Source organism: Pelobates fuscus, chromosome 7 (assembly GCF_036172605.1).
Source record: "Pelobates fuscus isolate aPelFus1 chromosome 7, aPelFus1.pri, whole genome shotgun sequence".
Classification (NCBI taxonomy): domain Eukaryota; kingdom Metazoa; phylum Chordata; class Amphibia; order Anura; family Pelobatidae; genus Pelobates; species Pelobates fuscus.
The window spans coordinates 127413190-127432268 of record NC_086323.1 but is presented as its reverse complement, the minus strand read 5'-3'; the positions used below and the strand labels follow the sequence as shown (position 1 = coordinate 127432268).

The 19079-nt window shown below is 44.2% G+C and overlaps 1 protein-coding gene and 1 non-coding gene across 8 annotated transcripts in view; both read left to right on the top strand.

Moving 5' to 3' along the window:
• DOCK3 (dedicator of cytokinesis 3) overlaps positions 1–19079 on the top strand; it is a 292905-nt gene that overhangs the window by 41015 nt on the left and 232811 nt on the right. The gene's annotated exons all lie outside the window — the stretch shown is intronic.
• Positions 11307–11391, top strand: TRNAL-UAG (transfer RNA leucine (anticodon UAG)). Its single transcript has one exon. It is a non-coding gene; the product is annotated as a tRNA-Leu (tRNA).

Below are 19079 nucleotides of genomic sequence, written 5' to 3'. Positions count from 1 at the left end.
TTTAGCAGAAATGCTTTGAACCCTGCAGCCTGGCCCCAATTACGTTACACCATACCAATTCATACCAGCAATTGGGGCTGTGATTTGCTGAGAGGCCTACCAAAGTAGCAAAGTATAACACCACCTCAATCATTTCATCATTGGAGGCCAAGGTGAAGGCTGCTAAATGGTGAAGTAGTTATGGTGTCTACATTTGAAATGGTTATGGTTCCTACAGTGTTCCTTTAACCCCTTAAGGACACATGACATGTGTGACATGTCATGATTCCCTTTTATTCCAGAAGTTTGGTCCTTAAGGGGTTAAGCATAATAATAATAATAATAATAATAATAATAATAATAATAATAAAAAACATACTTGAAAATGAATGTTCCTCTTTAAGTAGGTTTGATCTTCCTGATATTTTACTCAGGTTTTTCTTTCAAGCTTAAAAAAAAAATAAAACTCAACTAAATTAGTTTTGCTTCAAACACTTTAGTTCTTATGACTTCTTTATTATTACAGGGTTAGTAACTAAACAGGAATTGTGAAGATTTAGAAATATATTTTTAGTTTAGCTACTGTGCTGTAAAATCTGCAAATCCCTTGTCTATTCATTACAATTCCTAGTTTTGGAACTGTAATCACTACAGCCCATTGCAGTAGTTATAGTGTTAAGCATCCCCTGGTGTTGTCTCACAGTAAGTAGTCCAATTGTTTTCAAATTTGACATGAAGCTGTGTCCATTGGGCAGTTGTATTGCTTTCAGCCCTGAGGATATCGCTAAAGCAAAAGTAACCATACCAGTTTAACAATAGTTCATATCCCTATTTGGACACCATTTGTTACATAAGAGTGTCATCTGACCCAAGTAAGCGTCAAAACAGTCCGAAAGCTACATTCCTGTTACGGCATCAGGGGACTCCTTATATCATAACCACAACACCACTCCCATACTCTCAACCAGCAATGACTTTTACTCAAGGTATACTGTCAAAGTGCTGTCTCTTGGCAACTTACACTATTTATCTTGCTACCATGTAAAAGACACTTAACCATTACATGACCAAAGTGGAACGGTTTTTCTGCTGAGTTGTAGCTCAGTAACGAACATAAATGCATAGTAATTAGGTTGCCATTTAATGAGTTTCTTGCTAAGTTATTACTGGAAGATGAGAAACTGTAGATTAATCAAGTCCCATTCATCCTTCACCGCAAGATTAATAAAGTGCCTTTGAAGAGTCAGCATCTTTTTACTTTTGAAAGCCTGTGAAATATGGAAAAAACTGGAGCGCAATTAAACAGAGCAGTGGGTGGGACTCTGGAAGATTATTTTATGTCTATAGAAAGAGGTGTTGCATAGAGGGCAGATAAAAACTACAATGTGCAATAATGTAACAATAAGAAATGCCTTTATTTAAATATTCTTTTGAACAAATATGGAGCAAAAACAAGCACTTTTGGGACGTTATGGTATGAACTTTGGAAAATCCTCTAGTGGGAAGCCATTCGTTTAATTGTAAAAATATGTATTACTATAAATGGTCAGTCAACATTGTATGTCCCTTTAAATGTCAGGATTCCCGGAAAATAAAAGCCTTGCAGTAAGAGAATGCACAGATGGACCCAGTTGTGTTTAAGCAGGAACACCCATAAAATCCCTTCATCCAGGGTCCCTAGCGGCCCAGAGTTATACACCATGTAGAGGAAGTAGTTCAGTGAGAGGAGGGAGGAAAGCGTGGAGCGGCTGGTGTAGTCCATAAAGCTTATTTGGGGGGAGGGATAATTTCTTTGTTGTAAAGAGGATCTAATTAGGCTAATCTGTGCTGAGAGCCTTAAAGCAAACTAAAAGCTACAAGCTTGTTCAACCATTCATAGCAAGGATGCACACTGTCCATAAAAAGCAAGAACTGGCCATAGGAAGGAGCACACTGTTGGCAGGAAGAGAGCACACTCTCCTTAGAAAGGAAGCACGTTGTTTGTAGACATGTCGGCTGAAGCACCATCATGCACCAGTGCCACATTAACATGCCCTCATCATGAGCCACAACCTGGATCTGTCTCGCAGGTAGTGGTGAGGCCGGCCAGCGCACTGAATATTTGGGGGGTAGATTTATGAATTCAAAACAGGTGCTTTTCTGTGTACAACACACAAAAAAAATGGTCACTATTTGCTCTGAGGCACACAAGTCACCTTGGGTTAAAGTGTTCCCTAGAGACACTCAAAGTTACAAGTAATGCAAAAAAAGAAGAAACCAAAGTGTGTACAATCACCAGAAGTGATAAATAGTACAACCTGTATAGTAGTTGGTAGGATCTACCATAAGCACTGTATATCTGGTGGAATAAAACACAAATATGGTGCAATACAATAAGCACAAGCAGGGGGTGTGGGGTGGTAGGAAACTCACTAGAAAGTAGTTGATTAAGGTGCGTCTCCCTCAATATTAGGGTAAGTGCATGAGTATAAGGACTCATCCAGCCATAGAGATCTTGGTATAAGTGTATCTTCTTGAGTATAAGGAGAGAAGAGAGATAGGGCAGACTGTATAAAAATATAACAAATGTATTCTACATGTTGCACTTACAATGTATCAAAAGATAAACAGCAGGGGCAGAGCCTGCACCTGAACCGGAGCGGACGCAAATAACATCAGCTCCGACAAAATACTCGGCAAATACCCCAAAATACCCCCAAAAAACCCACTCAAGCAGGCGGAACACCCACAAGCACCGAGGGCGCAACCCCGACACGCCACATGCCGTTCTTCCAAGCGGCCAAGGCGCCACGGAAGAAACGGAAAACTGGGGCCTACTACACCACCCAAGGCCTGGACCTGGCAGCACTGTTCGGCGCATACTCACCGCCGGGTGCGATAGGAGACAGGCCGACACCTCAGGTCGCAACAGCCGCCGAGATGGGACGCAGGTCCCAAAAATCGCCCCCACACACACCATCAGGGGCGCAGAATATTGGAGATATGCTCCAGAGGCAGCCTCCACCAAAAATGGCGCCATCTGGGAGCAACAGGGCCGTGGATGCACAGGAGAATCCTCCACTGAGCGAGACCAACACACAGCCTGCCCAGCGCAGGGCACACCACACAGGCTACAGAAGAGGGATCAGCCCCAGTCACCCAGAGGGATTTTCAAAACTTGGTGGGAGAAATTAAAACCCTGCTGGCGGCTAATGTGGCAGTTATAAAGGCAGACCTGCAGAGGGTCAATGACAAAGTGAGAACAGCAGAGGGAGACATTGCAGACCTCAAACAAGGTATGACCACAGTACAGGAAGCCATCCAACAACTACAAACCACGCAACAATCACTCTTAATACACCAAGCCACGCTAGACGACAGATCAAGGAAAAACCATCTTAAGATAAGGGGCATCCCAGACATGGTAACCCCAGAGGAACTCCCACACTATGTGAGGCGATTGGTGGCTACCATCCTGCCAGCTGCACATGCCAAAAAAGTCTCCCTGGACGGGACCTACCGCCTGCCGAAGTCCAGCAAGGCCCCAGCAACAGCTGTACAGGACGCCATAGTGAGATGCTCACACTCCCACGACAAAATCTCCATCTGGTCGGCGGTGCGGGGTAAGACGCCGCTCATCTTTGAAGGCGCTAGCCTCACCTTCTATCAGGACCTCACGAGGTCCACCCTGCAATGGCGGAGATCTCTACAACCACTCACAAGCCAGCTAAGAGCAGCCGGTATTAAATATCGCTGGATGTCCCCAAGACTACTAGTGGTGGACCATGAAGGAACGTTACACAAGCTTTCGTCGCTGGCAGACGCCCCAACCCTCCTCACGGCACTGGGCATACCACCCCAGACGATAACCACCGACAGACGGACAAACTCACAGAGCTGGAATCCCTCCCAAGTTGCCCAGTTTATTCCAGGTGCCAACCCGGCCACTCACCCAGGGACTTGAACCCTTAAGAGACTACACCTGCTCGCAATGTGTTATGCCAGAGCCTGTTATAAGTAGTTTGTAGATATTACGTAGATGTTACATAGGTGTTACAGCACTACACACACGACAGCCCCCTCAAAGGGAACCTACCACCCCTTGACCCACAACACCTGGAAACAGGGCACTACATGGCAAGAGACCGTCTCCACACGGGCCAGCCCTCTCCCCCCCCGCTACCCCCTTGGTAAGGGGTATTACCTATGGCGGGCCAGTTCACCCACCTTCATTAAATACACGACATGCCACGATACGATAGCTCCAAAACGAACAGCCCGACCCGACACATCCACACTACCAATCCAGACAAATCACTGCACAATCTCAGAATACACACTCGCAACCACTCCTATAACCCATCCCAGCTACACCACAACATACACAATCAAACAATTAAAAAGTGCAAAACAATTATCGTAATGACTGACTTTAACCATACAAATGCTATATGTTGTTCAAATCCCGCTGCAGCTGTTGGGGCAAAGCGGAGAAACATGTTGGATGTTACCTTCAATATGCACGAAAAAAATAAAGAATTTAAAAAAAAAAAAGATAAACAGCATGTCTCCACATCACAGTGGTATCCAGATATTCAGTAGATGATACAGCAGCAATCAGGATCACAGATCCAAAATAAAAAGTCTGTAGACAAGTAAAAGTTTACGCGTTTCGTCCCGTTCTGGAATTCCTCAGCGATATAACTAGCTATTCTGTGTACCTACTGTATTGCTAAATGTTAAGGGGCATTTACTGGTTTCCATAGCGATTGCTCCTTATTTTCATTTAGCACTTTGCCCCTAACTATTGTTGCTTTGATAAGTCTCCCTCTCGGTCTGGAAGTTGGTTACGGGCAGTTTACCTAACTTGGTACTTTTCTACAGTGCTACAGAATGTAATGGCGCTTTTATGACCAAAACACATTGTTTGAATATTGGACTAAACTAGTGAATATGTTGGATCATTGACAGAAAATGAATTGTTTCATTATTTTTTTATTGTTTATAAAGCAACAAAGTCTGCAGCTCTGTACAATAGGTCGACTAACAAACAAGTAGTTGCAACAAGACAAGCTGGACTCACAGGAACAGAAGGTTCTGAGGGCCCTGCTCAAATGAGCTTACATTCTAAGAGGAGTGGGGTAAACGTATCTCTTGTGTGAAAATAGGTTTCTAGAATAGTTTACAACGAAGGCTTAGACATTAATGGCTTCAGTGTTGTCACATGAAAAGATGAAATACTTACACAAATGTGAGGGGTGTACTCACTTTTGTGAGATACTGTACACTGTGTAAATACTGCAACATGCAGAATTAGATAATTTTTTTTTTGTTTCACTTTAATACATTTTGAAATACCGTATATCATTTGACTTGTACTCCTAACTCATTCCTTCCCAGCAATATATACATTATATACAATAATTGCAAAATGGCATTTAGACTATTAAGCCCCACTCACCTCCCTGTCTTTCTGTATAGATGTTTTCCTTTAAAGAGGAACTAAATAACCTGTCAGGGCTGCATTCTCTTCTGTCTGTATCTATGCAGAATACACAACTCTAAATAATGTCCCCCCAACTATGAACAGCAATATTTTTATGTCAAAGGTCATAGCTGTTTTCTTGATGCAAAGACGAAGAGTGTAGAGAGTTTACATTATTTTTTGTTTTTGTTCTGCACAAAGAAACATTTACAGACAAAGTCGTCATGCCACAACAGCAAGAACAAGTATGGTAGACTACACTAATAAGCAGTAATGTGACATTGGAAAATGATGCACAATTTCTTCATATTATATGAAGATGCTAAACTACATGTTTACGCTCAACAATGGCTAACTATAGGATCCTCGGTCATAGGTAGACATAGTAGAGATTGTAAGATTGCAAGCTAAATAAGGTAAAGACAGGCGATAAGAACATTTGCTGTTTCACTAATATGCATGCCATCCCGTACTAAACTGGCTGGCTGGGTGATTAATTAGTAGTGGTGCCACTGGGTGTTAGCAGGTAGTGAAAGGTTAAGAGGAATAGCAAATATCAACGCTGAGCACATCAATAATTAAAATTTTCAGGCAACAGGAGTTGTATAAAAAGAGATATTGTCGTCTGTAATCAACCAACTCCATGTGAAGGCCATAACAAAGAGTCCATATCCATGTCAGGTATATTGCTCCCTCTCCCCGGCACAGGGCATGTCAGGTAGTGCTGTATGTGCAAAAAGTGGGTGGTCAGTAGCCCGTAGCACAGCAGATCCCTGTAGCTTCGACTCTGGGCCTTGAAGGGAGCCAGTGCCCTTAGTCCATGGATCTCCCTGTTCTGAGCAGTGGGATTGTGGGCCCCTGGGTCTTCTGGAATGCGATCTTCCCCGTGGGCATCGAGGGAACTCCAATTGGGGCCCCAGCCTAGAAGAGGAACAGGTAACTGACACTGCTTCACAGGCTGTCTGCAAAACAGGAGGGGTGAATGTTGGTTGTCACTTAGCGAGACGATCCCAGAAGGCTTCTCTCCAGTTCTGGCCTGATAGGCTCATTTGATATTGCTGAGGTGTCAATGCGGTGGCCATCTTGGACAAGCCGCTTGGCTTGCAAGATTCCTCATCCAGTCTTCCTGGAACAGGCTTAGCAGTGGGCACCGAAATATTCCCCACCAGTCCAAAAGGGAGGGGGTAAAGAGGCCCCCAAGCATTCAGTTGTAAGTTGCGCGCCCACTGGTAGGAGATTGGTCGCATCTCCTCACCGATAGCACTACAGATCCAGTAGGCCTCAGATGTGGACACAGGTGATGTCCAGCAGACTTCCCTGATTCGGACTCAGCAAGGTATGCTCGGCTTTTGGAGCATCAACCAAACTCTGTAAACACCATAATCACAACTGTCTGTTGTAATGGTTACGGTTCTAGGAATGCCCTAGTGCCATCCCATGGTGCAATGTTTTAGTATGGCTTGATAACGTAAAGAGACACTGTAGACACTATGACCATTCCACCTCATTGAATTAGTTATAGTGCCTGGAGTCCCCTGGCACGGTTCCTCCATTCAGTGTTAAACCATTTTTAAACAGTTTAAAACTAAATGAGGTTCCCTGGCTTCCTATAGCCCTGCCACCACTGGAGGTGTGGCTAACTTAGAGACTACACACTTCCTTCTAGCCATACCTTTAACAGTGAATAGAAGGATAGTGTCTTGGGACTCCAGACACTATCACCACTTTGATGAGATGAAGCAGCCACAGTGTCTTTTTGTTTTTACCAGGTATGTGGTTATATCTATTCTTCCCAAGCATTGTGCAGAATAAAGTTTGGCAGAAGCATGACCTCACTCACTGTCACTCAGCTGATACTCTTAGCCAATGAGTAGAGTCCTGCATGGCTCTGCTTTCCTCTATGGAGCAATCTGTCTTCTATCTGCTGAGCTAGACCGGCTTCAGGGCTTGAGTGCCCAGCTAGACCTAGGTAAGTTATCAAACCATATTAAAATAAGGGTAGAGCCAGGGCATTCCTGAAACCATCATTTTAACAGCTGGCTGCAGTGTTTTATGTACTTGGAGAGTTGTTTTAAAGAATAAGGGTTAAATGTTGTAACGTGATAACCACATAAGTTTTGCTTGAATTGTATGGGTTGGAATAGCTCTTCACAAGGATCACATGTTGTAAACCTTCACTTGGGGAAAAAAAAAATCTTAAATCCAGTCCTCATGGAAACCATGTCTGGATAAGATTTAAAGATAGTATAAACTGAGTCATCTGTACCTGAACACGAATTCTGAGTATGACGTGACAGGGGGTGGGGAATGTGTGTAGGCTCTTGTCTCATCAACTTGGTGTAGAGAATAGCCATCTTTGTCCTATTCCAAATCTTTACAATTTTATACATCTGTATGCTGTGTTATAATACATCATTATTTAATAAGATCCTGTTTCCTGACAATGCACAGTTTGGGAAACTCACCCTTCACTCTCGTGAAAATAGTTTATTTATTGTTTATTATCTTATTATTATGGTTACTATAATGGGTATCATTCTTTTGTGTCAGGTCTTCTGAATCGACAGCTTAGTGAATAAAACTCTATGACTTCATACATATGATCACAGTCACTGCTGTAACCACGTGTTACTTAACCAGCAGTATCATAATAAACACGTACAAAGATCTGCACCTTATCTTACTGTAACGGACCGTTTCACTTACAAGAGGATAAAACCCAGTTTAGGCGATAATCCCCTTTACAGATGCACAGGCAGCTACTGCAAACACCATTCTCCCGACTGGAGACACACGAACACTGAATCCGAGAAACCTTTTAAATTCTCCCAAGCATATGAATGCTGTAGACCATTGAATAGGAACCATACGAATAGGCTTGTACTCCTAGCAGTCAACTGGAACAGCATGCAATAAATCCTTCCCCCCAATAATGAGACGACACATCACTTTGAGGGTAAAACAGGAACTGAGGACTGGCTCATCCAGCCTGGCTTTTATTTCCAACTCACACATACAGGCCACACCCAGGGGGAGGCATAAAAGAACCAATGACATAGATGTTACCTCCCACACATCCCCTCCCCTTAGTGTGACACATAATCCCATTATGCATACAGTTTAAAATATACTTTTACACAACTTTCCTAACTCTAAAACCATACATCACATTCACATAAAAATACATATCCACAATCAATCCATTCAGGGGAACAACATATTAAAAAATGGCATGGATCAGACCAGGGGTTCAAAAGTTACTCTTTTGTTCCTTTCTGGCTGGCAGAAAAACATCCCCACAATGCACCCTGGTTTCCTCCCTTCTGCCCTGGAGTTAATTGGAGAAGTAATCCAATTTTACCACATGACAGGAGGCTTCATATTTGCATATCTTTCTTTACTGAAAACTCCAGCAGCATAGAAACAGTAACAACCAATCAGAGAAAAGATATGGTGCCCATAAAAGGCCCTGTCTATGACATCACTCCCTCTTTCTTTGCTGCTCCAGCCTCAAGCAGGTCAGAGTATTTTTTACCTCTCTAATATTCTTATTTGTTGGTACTTTACTATCATTATTGTACTTGATTTTTCTATTTCCTTGTACTTTGTATTCCCCTGGCTGCCTAGCCTGTCTCCCTGTTCCCCCATTCTCTGTGTGCCTCCTGCATTTACTTGGTAGTGTTTGCCTTTAATCCCTGTTTCTGTTTCTGGCGGTCCGCGGGCGTCGCGGCTGCAATCCGTGCCGCGCTCGCCGCGAGGACCTGCCCTGCGGACACTACTGGGGACTGTGTGGGGACGGGTGGAGGCTGTCTTTGCTGTTTTTCTCACCCTGACTATCTATAACCTGTCCCCTTTTTCCTTCCCTTATTCAGTTCCCCTGCCTCATCGGATTTGTTATCTTTATTGATTTATTGTGCTTGTATATATCGGCCCGGCGGTCCGCGGGCGTCACGGCTGTCCGTGCCGCGTTCACCGCGCGGACCTGCACTCGTTACATACAGGGGGCTGGGTGGGGACGGGTGGGGGGTAGCCGGGGTTGAGTTCTCCTTTTTTGCCGCGTTTTTTTCCGGCCCGCTCGCGGCCGCGAGCGGGTAGTTCTTGTTCACACGGCCGGCGGCCATCTTGGATCTCGCGGCTCGCGAGACCCGCGACGGCCGCCCTACCTTCACACACGGCGGTCTGGGAATCACCCGACCGCCGCAGCGAACTTGGGGGATTGCCCTCAGGGCAATTTTTCTCCCCTAACTGCATCTATCTCTGGCAGTTGGATTACACTGAGTAAATAACCCTTGCAGAGCAGGGTGAACAAGCAGGCAGTATGAGGCTTTAGAGAACATACTGTATACCTTTTTATTGTGGCTCATAAACATATTGCCTTTTTAAGCACCTTAAAATATTCTCTGTATGTTTGTATGTTTGTTTTTAGTTTTATAGTAATTAAATAAACTTAATTATTGACATAATTCTAACAAGTTATGACTTATGAATGGATGTAAACTATCATTGGTTCATTATCTGCCCTTATACTGAGCATACTACTTAAAGGGTCCCTGCAGGGCAATATGAAATATTACATCACCCCTCAGGGGATTTGGCAATACTATACCCTCCAAAGGGAAGATCATATTAGTTACCCTACACAGGGTCATATTATATTCATGTACCCAAGGGTGCAAGCTGATGTGGGTGTCCTCTGGGTATTTTTTCATGGCACACCACCTGGGGTGACCCCCCAGATATGCATGCAAGGTCATTCATAGACCACTACATTGATGTGGGTGTCCTCTGGGTATTTTTCATGGCACACCACCTGGGGTGACCCCCCAGATATGCATGCAAGGTCACTCATAGACCATTACGTTGATGTGGATGCCCTCTGGGTATTTTTCATGGCACACCACCTGGGGTGACCCCCCAGATATGCATGCAGGGTCATTCATAGACCATTACGTTGATGTGGGTGTCCTCTGGATTACCACGGCACGCCACCCGGGGTGAACCCCGATGGAATACAGGAAGTCCTATGCCTCAACTTTATCACTGATTACTGCATACATATATGGATGTTTAAACACTGCCTGGCAGTTTTTACATTAAAGCAACAGTACCACCTTGCTGGATACGATTTGCAGGCAGGATCATGAGTGAACTGAGTGTATTGCGGAGTACCCTTCACAGGGATACATATCTGTACAGTTACTGTACCTGGCGTACATATTGAACGTGGGTGTCCTCTGAGTAAATTTTCATGGCACACCACCTGGGGTGACCCCCAGACATGCATGCAATACTTGGTAGGTGCCAACAAGTATAATGTGTGTGTCCTCTGGGTTACCATGGCACACCACCTGGGATGACCCCAGTCGAATACACGTGGGCCCTGCGGCTGCAGACCTTATGGAGACAGGCCCCACGCGCTTCTATAATAAGCCTGTATAGTTACATCCGTGCATACAGCTCGGGCGTGCATTTATGAACCCGGCTAACCGGACCAGCACTACCGTTCAATCGCGCCTACGCCACAGCTCCCAATAGCCGGATTAAACTAATGGAGGTGACCCCTCTACACTTGACATGAGTATTTCATACACTCAGACAATCTGATGCAGGCAATTCAAGCCGCTTTACCTGGGTGACCCCCAGTGCTACCAGAAGTCTAGCACCCCTACGTGCTGACCCTCAAACACTACTCCCACTGACTAACACTATTTCCCAACAGGACGAGAACGGGTCATGGAGAACACTCTCAACCCCCTAGGACTTCCAGGCACTGATAAACGACGCAGTAGCGGCCTCAGTGGAGAAGGTTTTCTTGTTATGAGCTCTGCCCCAAACTGCTTGCTGAAGACCTCAGCAGCAGCAAGGTAGCGTGGCCGAGCGGTCTAAGGCGCTGGATTTAGGCTCCAGTCTCTCTGGAGGCGTGGGTTCGAATCCCAACCCCACGACCTTTCATGTCAAAACGGCAAGGGAAGGGCTCCAACCCCCTGCCACTAAGGTCTAAGGCAAGTCGCCCATCGAACAGACCAAGTAGACGGAACACTGGGAATCCGCAACCCTGTCCACCACAATCTTCCGACAAAGAAGACTACTATCCACCACGCAGTTGGACATACTAGATCACTCACACGAAGACAACTCACCGTCTGAGGAAGGGGAACGTGAGAACGACTAGTATTCGGCCCAGAAGCACAAATCCTACTATTTGACGGCGGGAACTTACCCACCACACTAACTTTAGCCCAAACCTCGCTGAAGCAAATCCTCCACACCCCTTCGGGGAAAGGTGTTTTTGGGAGGACTGGTCGGTAGCGGAACCGAACCACCAACCGCTTCATCTACTAGCGAGTCAACCTATCACCAAGGGTATCACGCGGTATACAAACGCTTCAGGATGGAGAAAATCAACCTTCTACTGGACCTCCTGAACGATAACGACTGGTTTACACATCTGGGCCCCGAGGACACATACTTGTCAATATCCGCTACCCTAAACTACCTAGTTCTCCTCTGATCCCAGTGATGAGGACTAACACAGCAGTTTACGACTCCGTGGTACCCACAAAGCTACTGAAGCTGGTGAGTGCTCACATCCGCGAGTTTGGACGTGCGATGTCTCGTGTACCTGGAAGACTTGCTGACCCTTTGCGAATCCAGGCTACGTTTGCGGTCAAATTTTACGTTCACGTTCTGGACTCCACGGGTTTTTTTTGGTAGTACGCAGACAAATCGACTCCCCCATCTGTGTCGGGTCAGTTCCTCGGTTTCGACATCGGCTTGGAGAACTACGTTCCGCGTCGGTCCACGACAAGATCACCCATATACGGATGGATATCGGACACGCTCTAAGGTTGGATACGATTCCTCTCAGAATACTCACCGTATTGTGGGATCCCTCTCCTCCCCTCCTCCTCTCCTCCTCCGTACAATCGATATTCCCTGGCCCACTACACTACAGGGCCATGCAACGACTGCTGACTAGATACGTACACGCCGATGACTCATGCGACCACTGGATCCCACTGTCGGCAGAAGTGAGGACGGAATTCCGATGGTGACTACTTCACTTGCAAACTTGGATCGGCAAATCGATCTTTGACTCTTCCTCCAGATGCGTAGTGGTGGACGAACCCATACAAACGGACCCAACCGCTCTCCACAATGGCAAGGGTGCCTCGATACACACGCACACACAGGATATCGCTCCTGCTCATGACACCCCTCGGACAATGCCAACCGCGGTTCCCGGATCGCCTGGGGGCGTCTCGCGGAGACCCTCTACCACTCCCTACCTTCCCTCTACTTTTGACGGGACCTCAAGGGGAAGCCCACTCATTTGTCATGGAAGGACGACTGGCACTAGTGGACTGGACGATTTCAGGGCCGCCTGAAATGTCCACGACCTATTGCACCAACTAAGACCTCTGATGGGACTCAGGCTCCCGGCACCAGGAAATGCTATATTTCTGCCTGATCGGCCTGGAGTGTTTGGTGGGTGGAAAGGGATTCCGATCCCTTTACCGCACCTGCCCCACCGATCCTTATCTATCTGTCACACCTGGTCTCGTTGGGGCGGTCATATCGATCCCTCAACGTGATCGGATCCACCATATCGGTGGCGCACGTTCCGGTACAGGGCGGACCTGTAGGTCAAGATCTACTGGTTTGTCGACTAATACGGGGTGCCGAATTATCGAGACCCGGCACCCAAGTATTCACACCTCTGGCAGGTGGATGTGGTGCTGTGATTCCTTGGGGAATAGCAGGACAATCCTTGTTTGTCACTGAAACAACTTTCAGCCAAACTAGCCCTCTTGTTATGCCTCGTCTTATTTAGACGGGTGACGGACGTTAGGGCTTTCGATATGGATGTTTTTTCTTTATCACACCAGACGAGATTACCTTTACCATATCGAGACGAACTAAGTCCAGTTCATCTTCAGTGTCATACCCATACTTGGTGTCAGACACCAAACTAGGTGTGGTCGGAACGCTAATGGGGTATACCGAAATCATTCCCCCTTCGTATTCATGCGACGGGTCTAATCCTGACTTCTGATGTGGAACCTCATGGAGAGGTGTCTACCGCTACACTGGCCAGATGGATCCGCTGGCTATTGCATCTAGCGGGCGTCGAACCTTTGTTTCGGAACCCACTCGGTCAAGGGAGAGGTGGACCCACAAGTCCTTTTCGGCCGACGCTTCCCTAACCGACATTATACGATGCATGGTTTGAGCGCGAGAGGGTACGTTTAGAACGCTCTATTTCGGCAAACATCTCATACTTCCTTCACACTGGTCAATTCTAAGCTTTAAAAATGCAAATATGAAGCCTCCTGTCATGTGGTAAAATTGAAGATTATACTAGCTTTAGTGTACTAATAATCTTAATTTTAGTAATGACAGGAGGCGAATATTTCCCACCCTATAGGATCCCTCCCATGTTTTCTCGTGTTGAACTGAATTTACCCTTTATGTTCAGGAAGGTAAGTACGTTATGGTTGTATGTTTGCTACTTAGATATGTGGCTTGAGAGACTTGTATAGGTTGAATTATTAGACATGTACCTTGAATTATGTTGTGTTTTATAGATTCTTAAATATCATTGCTTTAGAATTAATATATATTGATATGTTACTCTTTCTAGTATCCATTGGTATATCAGATTCTTAATGTTTATTGTATGCGGACAAGCTACCACGCCAGAGTCCTTTCACCTTTTTCTTTTTCTTACAGCGTGAACGTCTTCTCATCAAGACAAAGACTCACCTTCCATAACTCTACATCACGGAACTACTGGAGTTGATTATTCTAATATGTTGTGGAACTGTTGACGTAATATGATTATGTTTATTGTTGATATTTATTGTTTCGCTTCAAAGAAAGAGGAAGTGATGTCATAGACAGGGCCTTTTATGGGCACCATATCTTTTCTCTGATTGGTTGTTACTGTTTCTATGCTGCTGGAGTTTTCAGTAAAGAAAGATATGCAAATATTCGCCTCCTGTCATTACTAAAATTAAGATTATTAGTACACTAAAGCTAGTATAATCTTCAATTATCCAGGACTAAAGGCAGACTCCATTAACCACATGGTTGCAAAACGACATAAAACACTTTAAAATACATAAAGTCACATTTACACATAACACACAGACATTTCACCTATCCCCAGATAGCTGGGATCTGCACGCACAAAACTACCGAATAGCGCGCAGATCCTACTCACACAGTACAATTGCCATGGAGCTAAAGTCTTTCCCATAGTCTTTCATTATATGAATAGGCTCCATGGTATGGCTATCTGGGGTATCACATTCCCATAAAGTCTGGTCCATAGTCCAAAGGCAAGAGGCGGGCAATCAGCCCCCTCCAAGGACACGTGGCGAGGTCGGTTTCGCCACACTTACTTTACAAATTTAGACAGTGCTCTGTCTAGTACACATCAATATACTAAATATGCAGCACAGATGTGCATTCCTGACCTATTTCTACAAGTTGCTCTTCACATTAGCATGCATACAGCTACACACATATATATTGATTGCCAAATTGTTCCTGTGCGTAAATACATGCAGCTCTGCAAATACTAGTTTAATAACAGTTCAGCCCATACAGTGCCCTGCAAATTCTGGTCTAATAACTGCGCTGCACATAAACACATGCATACCGCTCTGCAAATACTGATCTAATAGCATATATATATATATATATATATATATATATATATATATATATATATATACACACACACACAAACACACAACACTTCCACCGCCCCCCCCCCCCTGCCCCAGCCCCCACCCCCTCCCCCCTCCCCCCTCCCCCCTCCCATAGCAAATATTTACTGCATACATGCTTTGAGTGTAAAGACCCAAAAAGCACTGCAAATACTGGTCTAATAACTGTCCCACACATAAACATAGGAACAGCTCTGCACATCCTGGTCTAATAACTGTTCTGCACATAAACACACATATATTGCTCTGTAAATACTTGTCTAATTATTGTTCTGCATACAAACATACATATTAGCTATGTAAATACTGGTCTAATAGCTGTTCTGCACATAAACAAGCATATTGCCCAGCAAGTACTCGCCTAGCAATTGTTCCATACATAAACACACATGTACGCCTTTGAAAATACTGGTGTAACGATTGTTTTGCACGTAAACACACTGCCCTGCATGTAAACAAACTAATAGTTCGGAAGAGATTCATACACCCTGCTGAGACAAAAACCTTCATAAAGTAACACGTGTGATGCTCGTGGTGCGTTGTATGTCGCCAGGTCACTGTGTCAATCCATTATCACTACGTCACATAGAGTGGGGTGTTCGATCTGCCAATTGTTGTAGAACTGCAAATACCATGATGCTTTCAGGGCATTAAGATTAGTGAGGCATCATGGGAATTGTAGTTCTTCAGCCGCTGGTGTCTACTTGTTTGCCATCCCTGTTGTTGAGTGTGTCCTCTTCCCCCACTCTCTTTAGCCTGTATAGCTGATGCTGAGGTGGTTCTCTTCTGAATAGATAGGTCCCCAGACGGCTCCAGGAATGGTCCGCTCCAGGATTACTGCCATGCAGAAGGTTTAAAAAGTGATTGTTATAATGAAATCAGCATTAAATAATCCCCTGGTCGAGAGGATCCTTGCTCCCCCCTCCACCGGCACTCTCCGGGCAGTGTCTGACCTTAATTCATCAAAACCTCCTCTCTGAGAGCAAAGAAAAAGAATACACGATTTGGAAAGATAGGGCTAGGGTTTGTAAACTGCAAACTTTAGCTGAAGTGGTCTGGTTGCCTACAGAGTCCCTTTAAAGAGACAGTATAGTCACTAAAATCACTTTAGTGAAGACGTGTTTGTGTATAGATCATGCCTCTGACGTATCAGTGCTCAATTATCTGCCATTTGGGCGTTAAATCACTTTAACTTCCAATAAGTCAGTTTGTCAACTTTCATCCCTGCTAGATATTCCACGGTCAACTGTAAGTGGTACTATTAGAAAATGGAAGCGTTTGGAACAGAACATGAAGCAGAATATCTTTTAAAGTCACAGAGCAGGGTCACCGTATGCTGAAGTGCATGGTGCGTAACATTTGCAAACGCTCTGCTGAATCCATAGCTGTAGAGTTCCAAAGTTCCACTGGCATTAATATCAGCACAAAACCTGTGCGGTAGGAGCTTCATTGATTTTGGAGAAGTGGAAATGTGTTCTGTGGAGTGACATTTCACACTTCTCTGTTTGGTCTGAAGGGCGTGTGTGGGTTTGGTGGATGCCAGGAGAACGTTTACCTGCCTTACCGTATTGTGCCAGGTTTAAAATTTGGTGGAGAAGGGATAATGGTATGCGGCTATTTTTTAGGGGTTTGGGTGGGCCCCTTACTTCCAATGAAAGGAAATCTTAATGCTTCAACATACCAAGACATTTAGGACAATGCTATGCTTCCAGCTTTGTGGGAACAGTTTGGGGAAGGCCCTTTTCTGTTTCAGCATGACTGTGCCCCAGTGGACAAAGAAAGGTCCATAAATACATGTTGGATGAGTTTGGTGTGGCCAAACTGGCAGCACAGAGCCTTGATCTCAACTCCATTGAACACCTTTGGGATGAACTGGAATGGAGATTGTGAGCTAGGACTTCTCGTCCTGATTGTGAGCTGGGCCTTCTCGTCCAACATCAGTGCCTGACTCACAATGATGAATGTGCAAAAATATTCACAGAAACACCCCTCAATCTTGTAGAAAGTCATCCAAGAAAAATGGAAGCTGTTAGAACTGCAAAGTTACATAGTTACATAGTTACATAGTTAGATAGCTGAAAAGAGACTTGCGTCCATCAAGTTCAGCCTTCCTCACACCTGTTTTTTGCTGTTGATCCAAAAGAAAAGAAAAAAAAAAAAAAAAAAAAAAAAGAAAAAAACCCAGTTTGAAGCACAATTTTGCAACAAGCTAGGACAAAAAATTCCTTCTTGACCCCAGAATGGCAGTCAGATTTATCCTTGAATCAAGCAGTTATTACCCTACATTGAAAGATTATATCCTTGAATATTCTGTCTTTGCAAGTATGCATCTAGTAGCTGTTTGAACATCTGTATGGACTCTGATAAAACCACTTCTTCAGGCAGAGAATTCCACATCCTGATTGTTCTTACAGTAAAAAAACCTTTCCTTTGCCTTAGACGAAATCTTCTTTCTTCCAGTCTAAACGCATGGCCTCGTGTCCTATGTAAAGTCCGGTTTGTGAATAGATTTCCACACAATGGTTTGTATTGGCCCCGAATATATTTGTATAATGTTATCATATCCCCTCTCAGGCGACGTTTTTCTAAACTAAATAGGTTTAAATTTGTTAACCTTTCTTCATAGCTGATATGTTCCATTCCTTTTATTAATTTTGTAGCCCGCCTCTGCACTTTTTCTAGTGCCATGATATCCTTCTTTAGAACAGGTGCCCAAAATTGCACAGCATATTCAATATGTGGTCTTACCAGTGATTTATAGAGAGGCAAAATGATATTCTCGTCCCGAGAATGAATGCCCTTTTTCATGCATGACAATACCTTACTGGCCTTGGCCACTGCTGATTGACATTGCACATTGTTGCATAGTTTGTTGTCTATAACAATTCCCAAGTCCTTTTCGTGTGTTGTTATCCCTAATTCGCTTCCATTAAGGGTATACGTTGCTTGTGTATTCTTTACGCCGAAGTGCATAACTTTGCATTTTTCAACATTAAATTTCATCTGCCATTTGAGTGCCCAGTCCCCCAGTCTATCTAAATCCTTCTGCAGCAAAGTAATATCTTGCTCACATTGTATTATTTTACAAAGTTTTGTGTCATCTGCAAACACTGAAACATGACTTTCAATGCTGTCTTCAAGATCATTTATAAAAATGTTAAATAGAAGGGGTCCCAGAACAGACCCCTGAGGGACACCACTTGCCACCTCTGTCCAGCTTGAAAATTTACCATTAACAACAACTCTTTGTATTCTGTTTTTAAGCCAATGTTCTACCCAAGAACAAGCATTTTCATCGAGACCGATTTCCTTGAGTTTGAACACTAATCTTGGGGACCATCTATATATTAATGTCTATTTATTTAGAATGCAATGTCATAAACGCCCCTGTTGGTGTAATGGTGAGGTGTCCCAATACTTTTGTTCATATAGTGTGTTTTTGAGAAAAGATAAATTATGTGAGATATGTATGTCACATTATTTTCTGTTTTTGTTTTTCAGTTTTGTGCCTCAAAGGGATACTCCAACCAAAAAACACAGTTTTCATAAAACACTAGTTTTGATTGGAGTAACCCTTTCTGTGATGATCTGTCCCCCTTAAACATAAAAAAAGAACCAAAAAAAATAGCCTAAACTTAGCTAAGTTTTCCCTAAGTCCAATCCATCGCTGACATCACTCACCCTCACTTGGGGTGGCTTGGAGGCAGTGGCGTACACACAATCCATGGGGCCCCGGTGCGAAACTGACATACATACAGACAGACAGACATACACACACATAGACACATACACACATACAGACACATACATACAAACAAACAAACAAACAGACAGGCACACAGACACACATACAGACACACAGACAGACAAACAAACAGACACATATATACAAAATATTT